Here is a 12136-nt window from a genome sequence, read left to right as displayed (position 1 = left end):
GGAAAACTACACTCGACTATGGTTAAGGAAATCCAACTCGAGTTTGGTCGCCTCCTCCCTCAACTTCCCCCATTCTCCCATCTCACCCCTAGAAATGCGTTGCTACATTTGCTCCCTGCGTCGCTCAAGACCGAGAAAATGCCTCGCCACCGAGGCATCTCGAGGCTATGGCCGAACAAAGTTTGAATTCGGTGTTTTTCATAAGATTTAGCTGCCTATGCAAGACCGAACGATCTGACCACTGCAAGTAGCAGCGCAACAGCACCCATGAGAACGAGTGCCGAGCAAAACTTGGATTTAGCAACCTCTTGGAAAATATGTCGTATTGGCAGAGACTTGGGAAGCGCCTCTACTTTGTCACCAACGTGTGATTGTGTAGCGGTTGGAGGAGATGAAATAGGACAATGATGGAGCGGTTGGACGAGTTGGCCATCGTGCGAGCGGCCTTCATGGGCCAAATGCTAATATTTTGAGTCGGTGTCCGAGCCCCTCCTTCCTATTGGGCCAACTTGGACAGCAACCCTTCACACCGCCTTTTGGAAAATGGCGCACGGGTGGTGTGAACCCAGCCTTATTTGAAGACACAACTTGAGCTATGCGTTTGGCATTGCTCCCCCTGACCTTTCGACATGTGGCATATGCATATTCCCATGCGATCACCAATTCTCACCTAAGGCGGGTTTCACAACTATCTCAAAGAGAGAGCAATGCAAAGGCATCTCACTAAGTTGTCCCATCCCATACATAGCCTTGATTGTTACAAGATGTCCAATGAGGGAAAACTCATCCAACAGTAAGAGGTCGTATGCTACACAAACATACTCCCATATCTCAATCATGCTGAGCTAGGGCTTTGTTTATCTTCACAAAAATATTATATCCCGTCCGGACAAGGTCTGTAAAGCATAAGCACCCAGACGGGGATACTCTTCGTTTCACCCAAATTGGCCTTACATCACGAGCAAGTGCTTATGATAGGTTAGGCACATGGATCATGTAGAGCAAGTTCAATCATAAAAGTAGAAATAAGCTACCCATTTGGATATGAATTATCCTTTTCATTGTAAGCTTTAGGATGCACCTCATTAGTATCAATTGTTAAGTAAGTTTGATGGATGTAGCCTAATAGCTGGTCTTTTGGCTTTCTAGTGGGCCTAATGGGCACCAACCAAGAAATATGATGTTATACAAGCCCATGTTTATAGGCCTATTAGGGTGGCTTTCCATTGAGCCATGAATGTCAGTGAAACATCATAACAGTACATATCTAAACTATTCATATTTCGAGAATCATAACTCACTACTGGAGTGTCCTACAAAATTATGATCTACATCTTTATGCATAACAAAACCAAGGAAATTCTTAATGTAAGGAGAGATGAGATTGGTGTTGGGTGCAAATCAAAGGCAAGCAGCTATGATTAGCATCTTAGAACAATGAAAGGTGCATGTTATGTAAAATGCCTACAAGCGGCTTTCCATTAAGTTATGTCCATTGATAGATAACACATAGTAGGAATTTCTTATGACAATCATCTCCAGTTGGCCTTTCCATGGTGGAATATGCATGACCCTTGATCATAGATTATGGCATGAAATCAAATGAATTAATAGGTAGTTTTTGTATGAGTACATGAGGATAGGCCTATTTGATTACAAACACTACGAGCTATTAGACAATTTTTGACATTAATATTGATGGAATTTGTGAAGAAACAAAAAAAATTCTGTTTAAAGGCCTCGATACCTCCATTGATATATTTGTCAATACAAGACTGTCAATATATGCTTAGGGCACATACAAAAATTACACAGAAATTAGCATTGGTATATGCATCGGATAACGCTATGGAATTTATAAAAAGAACTAGGGGGGTTGAATGAGGGTTTGTTAACCCCATTCTACTACTCCGTAAGTTAACATAAAAGAGATCATATGTGTACAAAAAGAACCCTCAAAGGGGCATGAATATATATTGTAAAACATATTAACCAATTTTCCTCGATGGGACATGAACATGTAATGCAAGATGCAGTCCCTCGAGGCAACCTGAATGTATAAGAGCACAAGATTAAATTACAATCTAAATCCCAAAAAGGGTATATGTTACATCATCCATAATTACAGAAGCATGTAGCTTGGTTATGGTGAGGTGGGAAACCAGAGGGTTTGATAGTGTTTGCACAATCAAAGGCTAAGACCTAGAGGATCCCTATGTCTAAGGCATTAATTGAAGGATGCATTAGTAGGCTCAAGAGAGGGCGAAAGGACTAAGGTCCAATGAAGGACACATTGCACTCAAATAGGCTCCATGTGGCAAGCACCAAGTTCAGGGGAGAATTTTGAAGAGAACTTCACGATCCTCAAGGGAATTAGAGGAAACCGATGATGAGACACATAGAGAGTGGAGGACTAGAATTCTATGGCTAGGAGGTGAACACTTTGAAGCCTCTTTTTGTGCAAATTTTACATTGGTACCAGAGCCAAGCTTGAAGTAGTCTATCCATTTTTGTCCATCAGCCACTTTGTCCATCAATTCACGTCTCATGGTTTGTTGATAGCAGGGACTATTGGAAGCTATTTATGCATTGGCTCAAGATTCTTCAAATTTATAAAACATGTAATATGAGTCGGACTGTTGAAGGATTCCTTTCACTGAGGCTTACGATGGGTAGAGCACCAAAGACCTCCAACACTTGCACTCCATTGCGGACCATGCTAGCACTTTGTTGCCGCCTTGTTGATGCCATGCTCACACTCTAAACCCCTTGCACATTCAAAAACACCATGCATGTTGAGCCAAAGCTTAGCATCAGATCTCCTACCTGGATTAGTGTCACCATCGCATATAGCCTGTCTTGCAATGTGACATAGTCGGCACTATTAAGCTATACTTGCTCGCTCATCGATTCTTGAATCTCTGCCTAGAAACCATTTATGGGCTGGAGATCAAATCGGACAACCTATTGTGGGCAATACATGTGTAGGAGAGGAGAGCAAATACGTTACTAGTAGTGATGCATCATAGATTAGTTGGAAGGAAGAAACACAAGTCATGTAGCTACTCATATGCTTGCTTCACTTGGTCATCCTTCCTCTTAGAGTGCATAGATTTGGAATTTTACTTTTGCAAGGAAGCTAAGGAGTGATTTAAGCCTTGAATAGGAATAAGCGATGACTTGAGGCATAGCACGACAAAATAAGAGAAGAACAGAAGCCAAGAAGTTCGTCTTGAATTTTAGTTCATCTGTGCCTCCATAGGGACTACCATATTTTGGTCTTATGAATGGAAAAGCTCTTCACATGAAAGGGTGAGTTTGTTCGAAACCAAGAATAAAGTATTAGAAAGTGATGCAACTTGATCTGTACAGGAAAAGAAAAAAAAGAAAACTCAGAGCTTGTGATCATATAGAGCCATGTCATACGAAGTCTCATAAAAACCACATCATCAAGGCTTTTATACCCAACTCTCCATTTCTCCAAGGTGCAAGGCCCTTTATTTGTAATCCTCTCTTGGATTTGGAGGATTTATAATCTCTCTTGGATTTGGAGGACGTGGATTATGGTGATTGCGGAGAAACACAATAAGAGTCGGTTAATCGCTCATTAAAAATGTAACTAAAGTCATCTCTAATTCTCAATCAGTATCTCTTGTAGTAAAATCTCCAGCTCCTCCAAGTCCAATTGAGGCAATCAGTTCTTGCCTTTAAGAAAGCTTGAATATTTTGAAGACCTTAAACCCACCGATATTCAATGGGTAAGAAAAACAAGAAACAACAGTGCCATAAATATGTTCTTGCAAAAGTGGTAAGACTTCCACCAACTCAAGAATACTCCTCTTGAAAATCAACTCATGGAAGCCAATCTTTCCTTATAAAACAAAGCATATAAATGGTAGATGAGCCTCAATGAAACTCAATGGAATTCCAAATTTTTTAGTTGAGTTTGAGCAAGCTTTCCTAAAAGACTTTTAACCTAAAAATGAGCTAGAAAGGGCATGGAAGGTGTGGGATAATTATAGTATTGGCAAAAACACTTTTGTCTCCTTAATTTAAATGGAATTGATGAATTCTAAAAGATAAGAGGTTTCATGAGGGGTTCAAAAGACACCTACAAGGTTGAGGTGAGAAGAAATTCTCCCAAAACCTTTGGGAAATCCATCAAGTATGCCAAGATATATGATGATCCTACAAGGAAACCTAGAGTTGGAACTTAGGAACAAACTGGTTTTAGGCTCAATAAATTTCCCAAGGGGAATCTAGTTGCCACCATCAACAATTGAGAGGGATGGCTCCTACAGATATGTCATCATGGGTGCTCCATGTCGCCATTATAGAGAAGATGACTAGGACCTTGGGGTGCTTGTTGTGGAGGGGCCACTAAGTTTGTTGAGTCCATGCGTGTCGATTGCTGCAATATGTAGCTAGCTACAATATGTTGAGCCCATGTGTGTCAATTGCTATAGTATGTAGCTAGCTAGCATAACGTCCAAGCTACTATTCAGACCCTCACCCACCCTCACTCAATTGTCCACCCTGAGATCATTGCACATCGCAACCCCAGGACTAGTCCTAAAGCCATTAGCCACATGGTCCCCAAGACACCATTTTTGACATCTTCTCATCGCAAGGCTCCCACGTATTTTGTGGATGATGATATGGATCATAGACAATGATAGAGGATCTCATGCCATTTCAGGGATGTGAATAATTATGAGAATTATGTTTCACAAGGGCATATTTAAAGATTAGAGAAAATGACCTCTTGATAAGATTGAAGGACTATCTCATAGATGTGCTCCATAGAGAGTCCCCAATGCCTGAGCACTTAGAGTTTGATAGAAAGTGGATGTTAGACTACACGCCAAGAGTGATAAACCATCACAAATTAGAGATCTAAGATGCGGTGAAATATGTACTTGCATGCTCTCTGCATGTATCTTGCCAAGAGTGGCACTATGCAAAGGATGAGCATAGGAGAGATCTTGCCAGTAGTGACAAATAGCACAAATCTCACAATGAAAGTTTCACCTGTTCACCTTAGGAGCGACGGTCAGCAAGGGTCACTCACAATGCATTTCATGAGTATCTTTATTACTTACTATGTTGTTCGTGTATGCATTTTGTGAGTATCTTTATTACTTACTATCTTGTCAATTAATGCATTTTGTTTGATGTACTTTCTTTTTTGTAGCTATTCTTGCCCTTCTTTTTTCTCATGGAAAACCCTTGTTTTTGTAGACTCGTGTGGTTCATCATACACCAACCAAGGATGAGTATAACTATGCATATTTACATATATATATATATATGTATGTATATGTATATATACATATACATACATACATACATACATATATATATATATATATATATATGTATGTATGTATGTATGTATATGTATATATACATATACATATATATATATATATATATATATAGAGAGAGAGAGAGAGAGAGAGAGAGAGAGAGAGAAGTATAGCTCGATTGGCTACAGGTGCAACACAGGTAGTCTCTAGCCACTCTTACTTTTGTAATACGATTAGATTCTTTAGGCATGCAACCTACACCATGTGGTAGCTTTAGAGATGGGTGAGAGATCTGGAGCTAGTGGAGGTGGAGCCAAAGGAGGGGATGAGGATGAGATAGATTCCTTTGAGGGTGATGTAGATTGAGGAGATTGATGAGAGCTCCAAATTTTAGCAAGTGATTGCACAAAAGGAGGGTTCAAAGTGTTCATCTCTTAGCCATAGAATTTCGGTGCTCCATTCTCTATGTGTCTTGTTGTTGCTTCCCTCCAATTCCCTTGAGGGTTGTGAAACTTTCTCTAGAATTCTACCCTAAACACAATTCTTACCACATGGAGTCTATTTGAGTGCCATGTGTCATTTATTAGACCTTAATCCTTTAGCCCCACCTCACCATAACCAAGCTACACACTTCCATGATTATGGCTGATGTAACATTCCTTCCCCTTAAGAATTGTTTTTGTCCTCGAAAACAAAATCGGAAAACCTCGTTTGGAGATTGCTTACCATTTTTCATGTGAAATCTCTTTAGGTCTATCTTTCCACTTAGCCAGACATTCTCGATATATTGTGTCTTGTTTTTTTTCTTGTCTATCTAACATTCTTTTAGGTTCATGCGGTAAAGATGTAGGTTCAATGAGTTCAACTAGGACTTCATTTTGAATGAGTTTGATCAGATCTCCTAATTTTCTTTTTAGCCTACTTACATGAAAAATTGGATGTATTTCCACCCCTATAGTGGTAAGGCTAATTTGTAAGAAAGTTCTCCAATTCTCTTAAGTATTATGAATGTCTACAATACCTAGGAGACAACTTTGGACATTTACCTGTCTATGGGGATTCTGAAGATTCACGCACTCTAAGATAGAATTTCTCATTTACTTCAAACTTCAACCTTCTACGGTGTGTGTTTTCATAAATTATTGCACTATCTTGATCCTTTCTAATGCTATCTCTAGTTCATTTAAGCGTTTGATTTACATCCCCAAAAAAGTCTTTGGTTGCTTGAATCCTTTCTTTTTCAAGTCCCACCGCAATCATTGTGGGGGTTAAAGGTCACTGTGCCTTTACCCCGGTTATGTACAATAATCAAACACATATATATATGAATGAAAAAGAAGATTAGGGTGTTCTGCACCCACCAAAAAAACTTGTATGGCTCTCTGTTTCTCTCTCTCCCTCTTCCGTTCTGCTTCTGTTAAGAGCACTCTCAACTGGTATCAGAGCCCGAGTGATCTAGCTGAGCATGTGTGAATGCCTGGAAGCTCAGTAGCTCTGTGGGAGGAAGGAGAACCTCTATGGGAAGCTTTGTGGGTGACTTTACTTGCATTCGAGTGCACAGAGACCTTGAAGGAACCTTTGGAAAAGTCACTTTGGTTTTGCGAAGTGGTTTTGAGTGTTTTCAAAGAAAAAGTCATTTTTTAAAGCTTTTCCCTATTCTGTTCGACGACAGAGACTTTGTATTGACTTGTAGAGGCAACCATTGCTTGCTTTTGGTGTCCATTTCACTTCAAGAGCTTGGAAACACCTTCATTCTTGAATTTGGGATCATTTCGTTGGATTTCTGACTCACTTTGTCAGTTTCAACATTTTTGTGCCCGGGTGCTGGAACTCAAGTTTGGAGCAACCATTTGCAGATCTGTCAGTTCAGGTGGACTCAGGAGGTCCCAAAACTTCTATGTTGCTCATCATTCGCACTCCGGTGGAGTTTACAAATAATTCAGTTTCCAAAACGTTTTTCAATCCGTGTGTTGGACCCAGTGATTGGGACCACGGTTTCCAAAACCATTTGTCCCATTGCGTTCCGGACGGCTAAAAACCCCTACCTGTTAGTTCTTGCATGATTCAATGGAGTATTTTTAGAGTTATAGATCTCTGTGTATTTGATTTCGTCTCTCTATTATGCATTTTTCATTCTAAGGTTTTGAAACCTTAGATTTATGCCACATGGCAGTGGATAAGTGTTGATTCCCATTTCTCACTCATCGGTTGAGATTTTGGAGTTCCAGTAGAAGAGAGATATTTGCAGATTGTCTTGTTGAGTCCGATTATGCAATGGTGCCCATGTTTTGAGGCATCTCAGGTTCTATTTTCAATAGCAGTCATTGCCGTGGGACCATGATTTCTTGAGCATACCTTATGCAGATCACTCTGGTTGCAGTTTGAGCTGTGTGCCCTCATTCATGGTGTGCATTGGGTTGCAGTGGATGATTTATAGGCATTTGGATGCACTGATAGGCCCAAATTGCCTTAAAGGATGCTATTTTTTATGGACGCTTTGCACATGGATGCTATTTTATGCTGAGGGACATCTTTGACACATTGCAGTTGATGCACTAATAGTGATATGCTCTCTTGGATGAGATATTGTTGATGCATATGCCTACCATTATAGTTGGCATTTTCTTTTGGGCCAGATTTGCTCATATGGATGCATAGTACATGCACATGAGTTAGCTGTATCTTTTGAAGCTTTGAGCTTTGAGTTTTGGTGATATTTCACTCTATTGTGGCGTGCACATTTGGGTGCACTTGGTATTTGGTGTGATTCTCTCTTGCAGGCACTAGCACTTGGGATTTTTCTTTATTTGCATCATGGCATCCTCTTCCATGTCTGAAAAGGAGTTTTTCAGCATTAAAAAGTTTGATGGGACAAACTTTTCTTTGTGGAAAGAACAGATAAGGGATGTGCTTATTCAAAAGAAGTAGATAAAACCCTTGCAAGGGATTGCAGCTAAGCCTGCAGCTATGTCCACAGATGAATGGAATGAGTTGGATGCATTGGCAAAGTCTACCATTAGACTTCATCTTGGGGAGACAGTTTATTTCACAGTAGTCACTGAAAAGGCTACGGAAGCTTTATGGAAAAAGCTGTGTGCTACATATGAGAAAGAGACTGCCTTGAACAAAGCCTATCTCATGAAAAGATTGTTTGAGCTCTGCACATGAAGGAGGGAGTATCCATAGCTTTGCACTTGAATGAATTTAATATTATTTTCAGTCAGCTTCAAGCTCAAAAGCTGAATTTCGATGCGAAAATGAGGGCAATATTTCTCTTATGCTCATTACCATCCTCATGGGATACTTTTCGTACTGCTATCAGTAACTGTGCACCTAGTGGAGTATTGAACTTTGATGATGTGCTTGGTAGCTTATTGGCCAAGGAGATTAGACGGAAGTCAATGGAAGGCAACAAGCAGGATGCAGCCTTAAATGTGCAAAGGGGCAAATCATAGTCCAGGGGGAAGCTTCAAGAAAGAGGGAAGTCTCGTAGCAAGTCCAGGGCACGGAACATTGAGTGTCACTATTGTGGCAAGAAGGGCCACATGAAAAAGGATTGCTACAAGCTTAAAAGAGAGCAAAAGGATAAGAAAAAGAATGAACATTGGGGTGCAAAGCAGAAGGAAGAGAGTCCAAGGGAGGACAAAGGAAAAGTGAAGATCAAGGAGATCAATGCAGTCACACATGATAGTGACAATGACATTCTCTTCATGTCTAGTTTATCTGCAGAGTTGCTTACCACTTCAGATGATGCATATTCCCAAGATTGGATTTTGGATTCTGGTGCTTCATTCCATGTTACTCCCCATAGGGAATGGTTCTCCACTTATGACAGTGGAAAGACAGGTTGTGTGCATCTTGGAAATGACGATGCATGTGACATAGTGGGAGTAGGTGACATAAAGTTTTCTTTTGCAAATGGGTCTGCATTTATTTTAAAAAATGTGAGACATGTGCCTAAGCTGACCAAGAGTCTCATTTCAACGGGTCAGCTAGATGATGCTGGTTTTCAGACCACCTTTGGTTCTGGGAATTGGAAAATTCAAAAGGGCTCTATGCTTTTGGCCAGGGGTGCCAAGTGTGGGACTTTGTATCCCTTACATGTATCAGGGGTGTTTGATCATGTTGTTGCAATAACCGAGCAACCAAGCACTTCTTTATGGCATTGCCGGTTGGACCATATGAGCCAAAATGGGATCTTTCCGTTTGGGTTATGTATCACATTTAAGTTTCTCTAATTTTGAATTTTGTGAGCACTGTCTCTATGGGAAGTAGACTAAATCAGCCCATAAAAGAAGGGGAAAGAAAGAGTTTGAAAAGCTTGATTTGGTGCATTCAGATGTATGTGGTCCCATGCCTACACGGTCATTAAGTGGGGCTGAATACTATGTGACATTCATTGATGATGCAACTAGGAAAGTGTGGGCTTATGCTATAGCTCGGAAGAGTAATGTGTTCCAGGTATTTCAGAAATGGCTGGCCTTGGTTGAGAATCAGTCAGGTAGTGTTGGGGTAAAGGCCAATGGCCTAGTATATACCCCTTTGTATCATACATACATAATAAGAGCTTACCTTGATCTGGGTGAGTTAGCACCCACAATTTCGGTGTTCTCCCTTTCTTTGTTGCTCTCCGATAAGACCTCCTCTCCATCAACTGGTATTAGAGCTTGGTTGAGCAAAGCCAACAAGGAGACTATAGCATTGCAGTGTTGCTGTGCCAAGAGCCCGAACTTGTTGCGTAGAGTCTCCTACTGCCCGTGGGCTGCCGCTGGGAGCTGGATTTTAACGTATATTAGCTCGTTTTTACTGTTTCAGCCATATATATTAGGTTGCCTTGACTGTTTAAGCAATCTATTGCCTTGTTTGAGCAGGGGAGAAGGAATATTATCTATCTACGGTCAAAAACGACCGTTGCTTTGCAATTCCAGCCACTGGAAGTTACTTTTTTAGGGCTCAAAAGCAAAAACGTCTTTTGCTTGTGGCGAACTCTAGTTGATCAAAGGCGGCTGGTACATTCAGATTTCAATTGGGTTTATGCCTTCAAGTTGATGCATATCAAGCCAAAGGTTGGCTGAAAGTGATTGCTTATAATTGATGCATTTTGAGCCTTTGTTTACTTGAGAAAATGAGCATAAGTGAGCAGTGTTTTTCTGAAGCTGTCTTGTATCCCAGTTTTTGTGTGTGCAATACTCTTCCCATGAAGGGAATTTTTTGGACAACAATTTTCAGAATTGTTGGGCTATTTCATTGGGGTTTATGCCTCAAATGCTTCAGGAAAAGTTGGTGATTGGCAGTTTGCAGTCTTGTGACAGTAGTAAAAAGTGAGCAGGTGGTTGTTTTCAGAAGTGAATATCAGAGAATCCATGAGGAATTGTCTTCTGAGTTGAACTAAGAAGTTTTAGTTTTTTGGACAATCTACAATCTTGTTTTTGAAAGCATTTCAATTCAAGATTTAGAAAAAAAGTTATGATGCCCGGTATATCCATGATTTACAGTTTTGACATTTATGACAGCAGCTAGAAAAAGTGAGCAGGGGGCTGCATTTAGCAATGAATATCAAAAAATCCATAATGAATTTGGACCTGCAGTAAACTAGAAGTTTGTAGATCTATTGGTTGGGAAGATATTGACAGTTCAAAACAAGCCAAAACTGTTGCAGACTGTTATTACAGCAGTAAAAGTTTGCAGGTGGTGGCATCCAACAGCAGATATAAGGAAATCTGTAAGAATTTTGGACTTGATATAAACTGAGAAGTTGTAGAGTTTTCTACAAGCTACATTTCTTCTGTTTACACTTTTTGCATCGGAGCTACCGTGCAAAAGCTATTGGCTAGTTTTGGGATGCCCTGAGGTCACTTACATCAGAACATGTATTTGTGACAGTGACAGTGTGGCTGTTGTCATTGTAGTTGATATTTTTTGAGCTTGACTTTGGTACATTGGTGCAGTGTATCCTGGTTGTTCTGTCATTCATTGTGATTGCTTTGGCATCAGAGAATGCATTGTTTAACATTGAGAAGTTGGATGGCACAAACTTCTCCTATTGGAAGAAGCAAATCTACAATGTTCTGGTGCAGAAGAAGCAAGCAGAAGAAGCAAGTAAAGCCTATAAAACGCAAAGGCATAAAGCCAGAGGATTGGAAAGATGATGAAAAGTGGAAGGAATTGGATGAGCTTGCACGCTCCACGATCATGCTCACACTTTCAAAATCGGTGTATTTCAATGTGAAAGATACTGCAAGTGGTGCCTATGGTGTGTGGGCAAAGTTGCATGATCTTTATGAGAAGCAGAGTGCTGCTTGTCAAGTGTATTGGCTGAAGAAACTCATAGATCTTCGCATGGAAGAAGGGACTTCAATGTCTAGCCATTTAAATGAGTTTAACACAACTTTCAGTCAACTTTCAGCTCAGAAAATTGCCTTTGATGACTCCGTTAAGGCAATGTTCTTATTGGTCACCCTTCTTGAAAGTTGGGACACTTTTAGGACTGCTATAAGCAATTCTGCCCATGCAGGAGGCCTGACAAGCAGTGATGTTGAGAGTAGCCTTCTCACTGAGGAGGTAAGTAGAAAGAACAATGCTGGAACTAAAAGTTCAAGTGCTCTCAATGTGAGAGGGAGGTCATATTCCAGGGGGAAATACCATGACAGAAATACAAGTAAGTCTAGAAGCAAATCTAGAGGAAAATCCCATGCCAAAAAGGATTTGGAATGCTTCTATTATGGGAAGAAAGGCCATTTCAAAAAGGAATGCTACAAATGGAAGAATGATAAAGGCAAAGGCAAAGCTAATGTGCAGCCCAAGAAGGAAGAGAAATCCATGGTCAA

Source organism: Dipteris shenzhenensis, chromosome 12, assembly GCF_047967505.1.
Source record: "Dipteris shenzhenensis isolate YYH24624 ecotype China chromosome 12, Dip_SZ_1.0, whole genome shotgun sequence".
NCBI lineage: Eukaryota > Viridiplantae > Streptophyta > Polypodiopsida > Gleicheniales > Dipteridaceae > Dipteris > Dipteris shenzhenensis.
Note: the sequence above shows the minus strand (reverse complement) of the source record.